We start from the raw sequence: 13,999 nt of genomic DNA, 5'->3' as shown, positions 1-13,999 counted from the left end.
GAGAAAAGCTCTTTCCCCACATTACCTAGCAACAGCAAAATGCCAATTGTTCTCAAGTGCACATGGAACTCATTTTCAGTTAGACCCTGCATTAAGTCACACAGCAAGCCTCAGTGAATTTAAAAGGATTGAAATCATGCAGAGTATATCTTTGACCACAATGGAAGCAAACTAGTTATCCAGAACAGAAGGGAATTATAAACATATGTAAATTAAACAGCATGCTAATCAATGACTGATGGGCCAAAGAAGAATCAGAAGGAAAATTAGAAAAGAACTTGAGATCAATGAAAATGAACACACAACATACCCAAATGCATAGGATGCAGCTAGAGTAGTGCATCAAGGGCCATTTACCATTGTAAAAGTCTACATTGAAAAAATAACACAAGCTAAAAACAGTAACATAACTATTCATCTAAGAATCTAAATTAAGAAGAGCAAATTAAGCCCAATGCAAGCAGAAGGAAGGAAATTGTAAATATTAAGGTATAAATAGATGAAATTGAGTATAGAAAGCCAAGAGAGAAAGTCAATGAAATCAAAGTTTGGTTCTTTGTAGAAATCAATAAAATTTTCCAATCCTTAGTTAAGTTGACAAAAAAAAAAAATAAGTAAAAGATGATTCAAATTATTGAAATCAGAAATAAAAGAGAGACATTACAACTGATTTTATAGAAATAAAAATGACTACTTCAGAAAACTGTGAATAATTGTATGCCAACATTTTAGATAACCTAGACAAAATGGCCAAATTCCTAGAAAGGCTGAAATTACCGAGACAGACACAAAACAATAGAAAACCTGAGCAGACCTATAACAGTTAAGAGCTTGAGTTAGTAATTAAAACACACACACACACATACAACTTCCCACAAAGAAAATGCCATCCAGATGGCTTCACTACTGAGTTCTACCAACTATTTTAGAAGAATTAATACAGTAACTTTATGAACCCTTCCAAAAATGAGAAGAGAAAACTTCCTGATTTATTCCATGATACTATTGCCTTGATACCAAAACCAGGCCAAGACATCACAAGAAAACTACAACCAATATCCCTCATAAATATATATACAAAAATCCTCAATGAAAGCTTGCACATCAAATTCAGCAACATATAAACAGCATTATGCACCATGACCAAATGGCACACATTTTATTGTGGTAAAATTTCAGGGATAAAGAGCACATTTTAGCATTTTCCACAAGGGAAGAGCATTTCCTTACTATGAAAGGGAATCACCTTAGATAAGACTTTTCATCTACATCACCGCAAACTTGAATGCAGTGGGGTAAAGTCTGCAACAGTTGAGGGAAGATTTCTCTACCCATCCATGAATGCTCGCCTAGCAGAGCCAGGAGCCCCGTGTCATGCTTACCAGAATGCACCAGATTCATTTTCCTCATGTGAGTTTTGAGTTCAACAAGGCAGGAAAATGGCCAGTCAAATGTGGATTGCACAGTCTCTGAGATCTCCACACAGAGTGAGGTAAGGAAATAGTGATGAAATACATAGACTCACATCACTCATTTTATATGACTTGAATCAATAACATATGTTTAATAAGAATCCTGGATTCCAAAATCCACATATATAAGGAGAAACCTAATAAAAGCTTGGAAGCATACATTTTAAAGTATTTCAGCAAAACCAAGACTTTCAGCACAGTATGGATATGGGTGCTTGGAAGCGTTCTGAAAGTGCAACCCCAGGAGATGAGCAGCAGAAAGGGTGAGTAGTCATCAAAATCTCTCAGAAAAGGGAACACAGTTGACTTTTTTTTGATAAGCTAATGGAGTCACACAGTTTGTACGTAAATGTGTGCGTTGAAAATTAAAGCACAAACTAAATTTCAAAGTGTAGCCAAAGATGGCTCTTAATCATGAAGATAATCATCCCCACGAGTAAGAGAGAAGCAAATATTAATGACAGATATGCATTTTTCAACTATTGGCAAAGTTTGAAAAGTTTTATAATGTGGTGGTCGAAGGTTGAAACAAAATAGAACTCTTCATACATTTTGATGACAGTGTAAACTGACTCAACCTCTTTAGGGGATGTTTCTGCAATATTTGCAAAGTTAAAAACGTGCCCTTATTGTGCCTGTGATTTGAATTGTCAGAATTCATGCCAACAACCCATGCTCAACTGTGTCCCAAAATGTTACTGTAAAGACAAATAATGCAGCATGATTTGAAGTAGCAATAGATTGTAAGTTAAATTCCCATGTGATTGGGTTAATTGAATTGTACCATACCAATTTTATAGAATAAATATTGCAGAACTTAAAAAAGATGAAGGTGATTTGTATTTACTTGTATAAAAAGATTTATATAGCTGTAAGCATCTCAATGACAAAATTGAAATATATTACATAGAGTATGCTATAATATGTGAACAGATTGCCACAGAAGTGTTCCGAGTGATTGCTTCTTAGGAGGGATCCTTGGGGCTCCAATATAGCAGCAGGACTTCATTTTAATTTAGTATCATTGTCTGTTTTTTAACTTGGCACATGCATTCATTATTTAAAAACAAACAAACCCATATGAGGCCAATTTCCAAATTAAAGGGTGAATGTGCATGGGGAGTAAAGTGTGAGCATAAATTTGACCATGCTAAAAAAATGTAAATAAAGAAGAAACAACAGTCAAGCATTAAAACAATAAATCAAGTATTAAATATCAGTTATCACAATGAATATGGAGAAGATAAAATTTCCTGTCAAAATACAGACTGTCAGGTAAGACAAAATCTACCTGCGTGCTTTCTAAATGATACACACTAAAACTTTTTAAAAAGGAAAGCAATAAAATTAAGACGTGAGAAAAGATCCAAAAGTAAATGCAAATGAAAAGAAAGATTGAGAGGCTGTATCAATAGCAGACTAAGCAGAATTGACATTCCAAAGGAAGACCCAGGGACAGGTATGACTTTCGAGATGGAAAACTCTGTTGGCCCCTCCCCATCTGCTACTACTGGCCTTTTCTTCCACACTTGCAGAACATTAGCCCATTTTAGAAGATGAATACCACACACTCACCTTCCAGCCTTCTTTTCAGTTTTGAAGATGTAGTGCATTCTGGTCATTAAGGCCTGGGAGATACTGCCTAGGACTCTCAGCGTTGAATGAAGTCAGATGGATGAGATAAAAGAGCCTCTGCTCCCATTCAAATCAACATGGATGGACCTTGAGGGTATTATGTTAAGTGAAATAAGCCAGACAGAGAAAGACGAACTCTGTATGACTCCACTCATAGGTGGAAGTTAACATATAGACAAGGAGAACTGATCCGTGGTTACCAGGGGAAAGTAGGGGGGGGGAGGGCACAAAAGGCGAAGTGGTGCACCCACAACATGACTAACAATAATATACAACTGAAATTTCACAGGGTTGTAAACTAACATAATCTTAATTTAAAAAATGTTTTAAAAATGGAAGAATACATGCCAAATATTAAAAAGAAAAAAAAAAAGCGCCTCTGCTCCTTCCAGATCTTGAACATTGCATGGAAGATATGTCATGCTCGAAGCCACTACAGCCACTTTGAGGCCAAGAGAATTGCAACAAGAAAGGCAAGAGTTTTGCAAAGAAGATGACCAAGATCCCTGGATTGTTGAGCTGCTGAATTAGCAGGCCCTGGAAGTATCTTCTGGCCTCTTTCTTGTTACCAAAAAAAAATATAAACCCCTATTGTTCAAGCTGCTTTATTTGGGTATATTTTTAATTGTGAAAGCATCTTAACTGCTATAGTGTGTTTTGGAAAAAAACATTTAATCCATGAAAAAACTATAAAACACATTTTTATGTACAAAACAACATATCAAATGGATCACACCAAAATCTCGTTGAAATAAATACAAGAATAAAATGATAGAAATAGCTTTTTGGAGCTACCATGAGATATTACTCAACAATTAAAAAAAAAAAAAAGAAACCATTGATATACTCAACAATTTGAATAGATCTCCAGGGTATTCTGCTGAGTGAAGAAAAAGTCAAGTCAAAAGGTCATATACTATATGAATCCACTTGAACAATAGTCTCAAAGGGACAAAATTATAGTGAAGGGTGACAAATTAGCAACTGGCAGGATTAGGGATGGTGGAGAGAGGTGAGGGACCACGTCATTATAAAGAGGAGACTGTGTGGGGCTAGACTAGCTCTGTATATTGATGTTGCTGGTTCCTCGAATCTGCTTAATGTGAAGAAATAGTGTAGAAGTAGATGCGCACTGTGTCACTGTCAGTTTCTTGGCTTTGTGTTGTACCGTAGCTACGTAGGATGTAACCAATGGGGGACCAGTTGGAAGGGGACCTAAGAACTCTCTGTGTTATCTTTGCAAATTCCTGTGACTATACTTATTCCAAAATAAAAATAAATAAGTAAAAAATAATGTAAAAATGAACAAATGAATATGAAGTTTAGCGTGTCTTGTCAGAGGTAAATTTAATACTTTAAATAATGCATTTTTCATGATTTCTGACGGTATTAAAGAAGATTCATTTAAACTGAGTGGTGCCCTGTGCTACTTTATGAATACTTCAACACTTTGCATGACACACATCTGCTTATTTTTCCCTTTTAGGAATTTTTAAATGTTTACAATAATGTAACACCCTCATTCACAGTTTATTCCTCTTCAAGAAATAAAATTCCAGATTCTAAATAACTCACTATCATTCACGGTATTGTTTATTATCACCTGCAATGTCTGAAACAAACGTTTTCAATTTCACGCTTTTTTGTTGTTTTGGGTTTTTCCCTCTCAGGTCAAGCAGGTTCTGATTTGTGTTTTGTTTCCTATCCTACAGAGTAATTTTGTTTTTGCTCCTCCTATTCAAACCGTTTTCAGTTCCTTTTATTTTTGTTTTGCCTGACATAGTTGAGACAGATCATATAACTCTGTTTGTCCTATTTTTTTCCTAATTATTTTCCTGATTTAACTACTCAGCATGACTCAGCAGTCTAGAAATTAAAATAGGGGCTAATTTTAAAAACAAAACGTAAGTTTTTACTTCACATAACAGCAACATGCAGTACAAAGAAATAGATTTCTTCAGGGTGGAAACGTTTTAAGACTCGATCTTTCTTTGTATCGTTTAAAAGTGGCATAAACATTGTGGGAAACAGTGCCTGATTGAGTTTATATTTAATGTTCTAGAAGAAAGTGCTATATATAGCCAAAATGTCTCATTAGTGGATAATGTGCCAACAAACTTCAAAACAAAAATAGAAATACTTGCAACTTTATTGCTGATTAACTGTTAAGCAATTGTGCAGGACAATAAAACTCAATTTAGACCACTAATAACTCTAGGTGGAATTTAACCGGGAGACAAATGAAATCCTAGAGTATTATTGCTGTCTAAAATATGTGAGCTCAAAGACGGTCCTTCTGTTAACATTTAAATGCACTTTGGCTTTTATTTTTTTTTAAGAGCATAAAAATAAAGAAGCATAGGTTTTTGCATATACACAATGAAAGACTTAATCGCCAGTTGGCAAATTTTACTTGTCCAAATTAAAATATATTCCTACAAAGTAAAGACTTATTCTAATCTTATTGATTCTAGATGCATTATGATAAGCTATTCTTTACAAAGCAGATCTAACACAGAGAAATAAATTATACAGCTGGGGTAAATTTGTAGCTTTCTTACATTTATTACAAAAATAAGTTTTCTAAGTGAACATTTGGCATTATATTTAAGCACATTTTTGGCACAGTTTCTATGGCAAAACAGTGAAGATTTTCAAGTGGATACGTATGTGAAATCCAAAGATACATATATACTTGTTACATTTATCTGTTAGAAATAACATTACTTCTTCAACACAATGAAGAGTAACAATTTGCTCTCCTTTTAAATCGGGACTCAGTGGGCTATAGATGCCAGGCCGTCAGACATTAAAGTGTCTTGACAAAGGAGCAGAATTCCATAATCCACCTCTCTCTCATTGGAGACCTATCCAAATAACTGCTCAGGCCTCTGGGATTAGGAGAGGGTTGGGACACAGAGTACTCGAACAGAGCTTTCCTCTCATTACCCTTGTATGCTTCAAGGCAAAATTTGGGGAGCCCAGAGGTACAAACTGGAGTCTGAGACATCTTGGAAACAGACCCTTAAAGACAGTTTCTTCTCAGCTCTGAATTAGTGTGCTAGTGCCCCTGACACTAAAAATCAACAGGGAGATGGACAAGTGGGTTGACTCCTCCTTGCACTAAGCCTGGAGAAGTGTGAGGACAGTTGGGAACAGAGAGATGTTGACCAGGTACACCTGGGGAATACACATGTCTTTAAAATCCATTTTAAAAATGATGCCCCTTGACTCAGTAAGGTTACTGTGAAAAATGCCAGGGTCTTTCTTGTGTTTGAAAATCTATCAATATAATCCATTAATTCAACCTATGGAAGAAGAAAGCTGTATGATTACATCGAGTCATAGAAAATGCATTTTAAAATAATTATGTAGCCCAATCTAAAGAGGTAATAAAGTAAGGATAAGTAAGACAAATCACATAACAAAAGCACCTTCTAAAACCAATAGAATATCAAACTAAAACGCAGACAGGAGGACCTTCTATTTCTATTACCACCCAGCAGTTCTTTTGAAGATTCTTGAAAATGCAATGAGATGAATAAATGAAAATACATTGTAACTATTGGAAAAGAACAAATAAAAGGAAAGCTCTTTAGTTGATTGCATGAATGTGTACTGTAGGGGAGGAAGAACTCTCCCTCTCCCCTCTAGGTCCTTCTGGCTGGTCTAAGAATTGAATGGACATGAGGCAGAATAATAGGAGAAAATCAAACAAAGTTGAATAACATATATACATGGGAGAAACCCAGAAAACTGAGCAACTCTCCAGAATGGTGGAAGCCACTACCTTAAATACCATATTTAGCTAAAGACCAAGGAGGATGTTGGGGGTAGTGATTTGGGACTTCAAAGAGGAGGAAGGCAATTCACATGGAGATGAAAAAGCAAATGTTTGATAAATAAATATTTACTGTAGACAATGAGACCTGAGAGAGAACTTTGATAAAAATGGGCTTGCTCAAGCTTTCCTGTCTTCCACACCTAGAATTATTTATGGTGATAGCTCCTTCCTGGGACTGGCCTTCTATCTTAAATTCTTTTAGGCAGTAAGAGGAAAGGTCAAATTTTCTTCCTGAGTCTTTTGTTGCCCAAAATAATCATGCCAGAGAGACACATTTTGGGGTGGCAAGCTCTGATTCCCCAGAGTATCTGACAAAATCTGTTAAAAACCTACTAGAAGAAATAAGGTAATTTGGAAACATTATTGAATATGAAGTAAATAAACAAAAATTTTTCCTTTTTTTTTCTATATAGGCAATAAGAACCTACAAAGCAATATGGAGACATTCTATTCAAAATCCAATTATTGTAAAAAATATTAGAAGAGCATTTAATTTAAAAAGTTATTGGAAAGAAATTGATCAAATCTTATTAAAGGAAACAAAACAAGATTTGAGCAAATAGAAGTGCAGTATACGCTGTATTCTCAAATGCTTAAATTTCATATCATGAAAATACCAATTCTATCAAAATTAATATGGAAATCCGTTGCAATTCAAATTAGAATCCTAAGAAGGTATTTTGTTTTTTCATAGGACAAAGTGATTTTAGAGTTCATAAGGAAGATACATTTACAAGTACAGTTAAGAAATAAATGTTTTAAATAATCAGTGATTCCAGGGCATTTGCTGGTATACATCAGGACACACTGTAAGCGCCCCCTACTCAAATGCATATGTTATTATTATTGGGATACACAGTAGAAAGTGACCCAAGCTGCTACACTTGAGAAACCCACCTTACTTTCATGCCGTAAGTGTGGGAGCAGCTTCTCGTCAGAACCAGGGCTGGATCGCACCCTTGTGGCTCCCTCCACCCATTGGTACAACTTTTAAGCAAATCCTCTAATGATATCTTTTTTCCTGTCTAGACCCTGACTGATAATATTTTCCACTGACATTGTTATAACTAATATTAGGTAAAACTTAATTTTAGTGATTTAAATTATACTTACTATCAGGTAAAACATCATCAATCAAAAATGTTGAATTTGAGCTTTGTCACTATATGGATTAGTTCCATTGAGTTATATAAGTAAAAGAACATATCAAATCATATTTTAAGTTATTGTAGTGCCAGTAATATAAAGTGGGAAATTAAGGAAAAGTCTAGTAGAGATACTACAAAAAGATGTATTTGTAAGAGTATATGATGGGACAAAAGTTAAACATTCCATATACACAACGGGTATACCTTCAAGAACATAGAACTATTGGTTTTGTTTTAAATAAGCCATTGATGTTTATTTTACTTATTTTTTACAACAGGGAAAATGCTTGAAAACCTTGCTAGATTGAAACTGGATGAGCCAAGTTAACTTTGTTTTTGCAAAATAGATTGATAAAATTACAGTACTTCTGGTTTTTTTCAATGTATAGAGATATTCTGTTATAGCTGTTTTATCAATTTTTTCAATGCATAGGGATATTCTGTTATACCAACTCTTTATAGAAAACGAGTATCCTTTTTAGTTAAATTAGGAAGTAAATAAATAGAACATCATCGTTACTAAATTCGAAGCATTAGAAAGATTCAACATATCCACAAAAACTGAGGAATAAATTGAACATAATTATAATAACTGTGGCTTAGCGCCATATCATTCTATCATCTGCAAAATGAGGAAAGAGTAGTAGTATTGAGATAAAAATAGTAAAAACTCAATAAATTAACTCAGTGTAGTGTTTTATATTATGATCATTATTATCATTTTATTCACTGAAATAAGCTATCTCCCAAAAGGCTAAATATTGCAGGAGTACAATTCATACATCAAACTAATAATGTGGCAGTTTAACTCTCATAAGAAAATTGATTAGTTTAAGGATTATTTAAAGATAATACTAATTTAACACTCAGAAAATGTTTGACTGTCGAAATTCTTAAGTCAAAATACAAAGTAATATTTAATGAATCCATATAATTTTTCTTAAATTGTTTGTACTATAATTTATGTCCTAAAATAATACAGACAGAAGCACATAAACTAGAACCTTTATAAAAATAGAGGTAATAATCTGAGACAAATGCAGAAGTCCTATAAGGCATGCTTCCATCTTAACAAAAACCTGTAATCTGGTTTATAAGAAGCTTAAGCTTGAAGGGAAAGGTGAAATTATTCTGTCATAGATCAGCTTTTATTTTTTATCCTACAAACAGATTTAAAATGCATCAATTATTCTAAAATATATTTTTTCTGATATTCTGTTGTTTTTTCAATTAATCCTATTTTATGCTTTCTGTTGCATAAATTGTTGAATTAGCAAACTTAGCTTTTGAGGTGTTGCTAATTCCTTGGTTCTACTTTTCTTAGCACGTACAGGCAACTTTTGTTAAGTCTCTTATTGTCCAGGTCCACCTTGCCCTTTAAAATGCCCAGTCCAGAGCAGTCAGCTCATCTCTTCCCTAAGCGTGGGCAGAGCCCAGAAGTTGAGCTAGTGACTGGTGGGTAGATTACTGAAGAGTGTGCGCTAAAAAGGGGGAGAGAGACAGGGCTTGCATGGTGTTGAGTGTAAACTAAATCTATGGCTTTAGGGATATAGGGCGATTGGAGGGAAGGATTCGGGTTCCGTGTTTGCCAAAATATCTTGCCCAATGAGTCTTTGTTAAAGTTAAGAAGGATGGAAGGAAGAAGAGGTGGAAGGAGTGAAGGAAGAAAGGAGGCTGAACATGCCTTCTAGAGGTCTTTGCAGAGTTATCGTAGGATGGATTCAATGAAGATAAGCTACCGAAGAGAACACGATTCTGGTTCTAAGTTTTCTTTAGCACCTTTTCCTCCCACATCAGATCTAACCTCTGTAGCCCATAGTGAAAAATTCAGTAAAAGATTCAGAAGAAGAGAGATTAAATTTGGGAATTTGTTCATACATCTTTTCAAGGTTTAAGAAAAGAAATATGAGCCATTCTTCATTTCTGGCTTGGTGACACATGGAATGCAGAGGTACATCATACCCGCTAATGCTAAATATTCATGTTGGCTACCTCTCATAGCTCCATTGAAAGCAGTTCCACTACATGAACATGACATCGGCAGAAAGTGAGAAGTTAAGTCACTCATTGAGGGTCACAGAGCTCCTTAGTGAAGGATCTTGGATGCAAACACTAGGAATCTTATCTCTTGAGCTCAGCTTTTGTTCAGCACTCAGTTCTGTGATTTGGTTAGGGAATGGGTGGTGAGGCTTGAGAGAGAGGGAGAGAAAGAAAGAGAGACAGAGACAGGGAGAGAGAAAGAGGGAGAATGCCAGTTATGGGAAACAACTGATTCTCCTCAAACTTATTTTCCGTGCAATTATGATTTCCAAGGTAAGAGTACAATCAACAGCGCCCCATCATGATCTGACTCCTGTCTAGTTAACTTAGTTAACACCCTAGTAAATTCAGAGAATACTAAAGAGTTCCAGAAGGAATATGTGCCAGAAATTCAAATGCCACAGTGCAAGTCATAATGCATGAGCTGTTAGCACTGCAAATAGCTGGGCGGCTGCCCCCTGCACGCTGATGTTCGACCTCCTGATACCCGATCGAACACATGCAGCAGCAGCTGGAGATGATTTGAAATAGAAAACTAAAAGGAATTCGCCAGACCCTCAAAGTTCTGGAGATTGAGTATTCTTTCCTCTGAGAATTGCCTTCCCCGATATCTTAGTCTGCTTGGGCTGCCGTAACCAAATGTCACAGAGCACGGGGCTTCAAAAACAGACATTTATTTTCTCATGGTTCTGGAGGCTGGAAATCTGAGATCAAGATTTCAGCATGGTGGGTGTCTGGGGAAGGCTCTCTTTCTGGTTTGCAGATGGTTGGCTTCTAGCTCTATCCTCACGTGGTGGGAAGAGAGTGAGGGAGAGAGGAGAGGAGAGAGAGCTTTCTGGTGTTTCTTCTTATAAGGACATTAATCCTGTAGGATCAGGGCTCACCCTTATGACTACTCTTATGAATTACTTCCTTAGAGGCCCCATCTCCAAAGAGACCGACACTGTGGGGTTAGGGCTTCAATGTATGAATTTGGGCAGGCCATACACAGTTAGGTCATTCCATGGTAAGATGACTGATTTTCCTTAGGTAGAGACATAATTTAGCTTTTCCACTGTTATCTGTGTACAAGTACCCGTCAGTGCAGGCATGCATGTAATGGATCACTGAGGAGCGCCTGAGCTATAGAAGGAAGCCTGGAAATTGTAAACACCTTAGAATAGGGATCTTTGTTTCCTTCCAAAGACAACAAGAAAGCACATGGGTGGCCAGTGAGCCACTGGGAGGTATTTGCAGTCATTGTAGGATGGATGTGATGAAAACAAGCTACTCAAATGAGGGTAAATCTTTTTTTTTCTTCTCCCTAAATCCCCTGGTACATAGTTGTATCTTCTATTTGTGAGTTCCTCTGGTTGTGCTATGTGGAATGCCGCCTCAGTGTGGCCTGATGAGCGGTGCCACGTCCACACCCAGGATCCAAACTGGCAAAATCCTGGGCTGCCAAAGTGGAGCACGCAAACTTGACTACTCGGCCACAGGGAGGCCCCAGGAAAATCTCAAAACATGAGAGGAAGTAAGCATATTCATTGCCTCAACACTCCAGAGTGTTCAAATGAGATGAATCTGATTTTATGGACATGCGTGAGTGAGAACAGTCTCTCCAAATGAAGGTCACTTAAGCAAGTCTCTAGCTTGTGGGGATAATCACACACAGTTTAGAATTCATCGTGACGCTATGCGTTTAAATATCTCTATATTGACTTATACTGACACACCTTAGAGTTCTTTCCAGATAATTTAATTACCATTCCCAATTAGATAAAAAATACTATTTAGAGAAAATCAGTCTCCTTAACTCCATTCTGAATCAGGATCCTCCTCTTTTAAATGAAAACTTCACAAGCAGTTCTGGGGTTCGTTTCTTCATCATCAACAGGTCTTTAACCCCAGATTGTGCATGTCACAGTGTTAAGTGCATGGGGGTCAATGAAGCATGATAGATTGTTGATATTTTTAAGGGACTTATAAAAAGGCAAGGGAAAATATATACTTGGTAACCTTATAAATAAGAGCTATAAGCACCCAACTTGGCATAAAATAAGGAATGAACCTTTATAGAGATTAGCCCACAGAAGTTCTAGAGTCCTACATAGGGTCCTACATATGGTGTCAGAAACAGGACAGGCCGCTTTTCATTCTGCTTCGGTGTGTTTGTGTGTGCTCGAGTCTGTATGCATGTGTGGAGTGTGTGCATGTGAGTGTGTGTGGCGTACGTGTGAATGCACGTGTGGAGACCAGTTCGGGTTGCACTTAGAGAAAAACATGATGTCCTTTCTAGAGAGAAAGGCACAGGAGAAATTCTCCTATTTGTCTCCTCATTACTGTAGAGCCTGAAATCCTTCCTAAATTGCTGCAGTGCGAGTGCAGCTAAAGCATTGCAGCTGCAGGTTTACAAGCCTAATCAGGCTGCTTTTCCCCAGCTGTGGACCAACTATCGCTCAAAGAGTCAATGAACTAGAGCAAAATGATGATTTTGTTGTTATTGCTGTGGTTTTTCCCTACCTCCTCCCACATCTCTTCTGGACTTTCTCTGCTACTCTGCTACTTTTGTTCATGGCGAAAGAACTCATTGAACTCACTTAATGCCAAAGTGATATGCTCAGTGCTGCTAACTTGAAAATACATACGTGAAGAAGGAACGCAGCCTCACTTGAAATAATCTACAACGTAAGGCAGAAGACAAGCCTGACTGCAGTCTCCACACCTTCCAGAGGGTGAAGTAATGGGGAGGTGAGCTGAAACAATGTTCATTTCTGTATGTGGATTAGGAGGTCAGATCGAGGTAGTATGTGGATATGCAGGGCAATTAACTATATGAATCATCTTTTCTGCTCTACAGTAAGTTGGTTCTTTCATCACCACATTTCCATCAGCTGTTTGTCATTTCTTTTGGAGGTGACCTCGCCTGATGCTTCACAATACTGAGAAACCTCTGGCCACCAGCTACCCCAGATTTGTGAGTTAGCCAGGGTTCTTAATTGCTGCCGTCAGAAGCACACCCTGGCAGATTAAGCAGAAAGATGCTTGTTAAAAGAGATTGCACAGATCCCAAAATTGTTTGGAAGGGCTGGAGAACCAGGCTATGGCAAAATCTTCCAGAAACAATATCCAATGTAAACTGTTCAACTGTCTACATTGCCACAGCACACTTGGGGGGTACTGCCAACTCTGATGCTGCCCTGCAATGACATTCCTTAAGCCAACGTTGTGACCTACTTCCAGTGCAGCTCCCTCAGGGAAACCTGGAAACCCCTCCTGCCATGGACACCTGTAAAAATGACTCTAATTGGAGCACCCTGGGTCACCAATTTGGGTCGTTTCAAGAGAAGCTGAAAATTTGAATTTCATGAATTCTACCTTAAGTAGATGAGACTCATAAAGCAAGAAATATGCCAGGCATAGCAAGTGAGTGCAAAACAAGTCAAAGAACCAAAAATATGAATCCTTCACCAAAGAAAGTTGTGGATGCATTGGGTAATGTCATGATTGATGAATGTCTTTCCTCTTGCTACAGAAATCTAGTGTGAGTTACGGCTGGCTTGGAGATAAATGGGTAGGTGGAAACAGGGCTGAAAGAATCATCCCTGTGTTAGTTTGATGATGATAAATGAAATACAAGGACATGCCTGTCTAATTAGGTTCCTAAAGAGCTAGCCCCCACTTACCAGGTGTCATATTTTAGAGCTTTATTTAAACACTACTTATAACATAAGCAATGTATATCTGCCTAATAGGTGAAAGAAAAAAAAATGGATTCAAAAATGTAATTAGTCGTACTGGGAATATAGGAATAATTAAGCACTTTTCCTCTAAGCTATTTGCAGCTGAATGAACATTTCAAGATGAAAAGAAATCCACTT

This window comes from Equus quagga, chromosome 10 (genome assembly GCF_021613505.1).
Source record: "Equus quagga isolate Etosha38 chromosome 10, UCLA_HA_Equagga_1.0, whole genome shotgun sequence".
Lineage (NCBI taxonomy): Eukaryota > Metazoa > Chordata > Mammalia > Perissodactyla > Equidae > Equus > Equus quagga.
Note: the sequence above shows the minus strand (reverse complement) of the source record.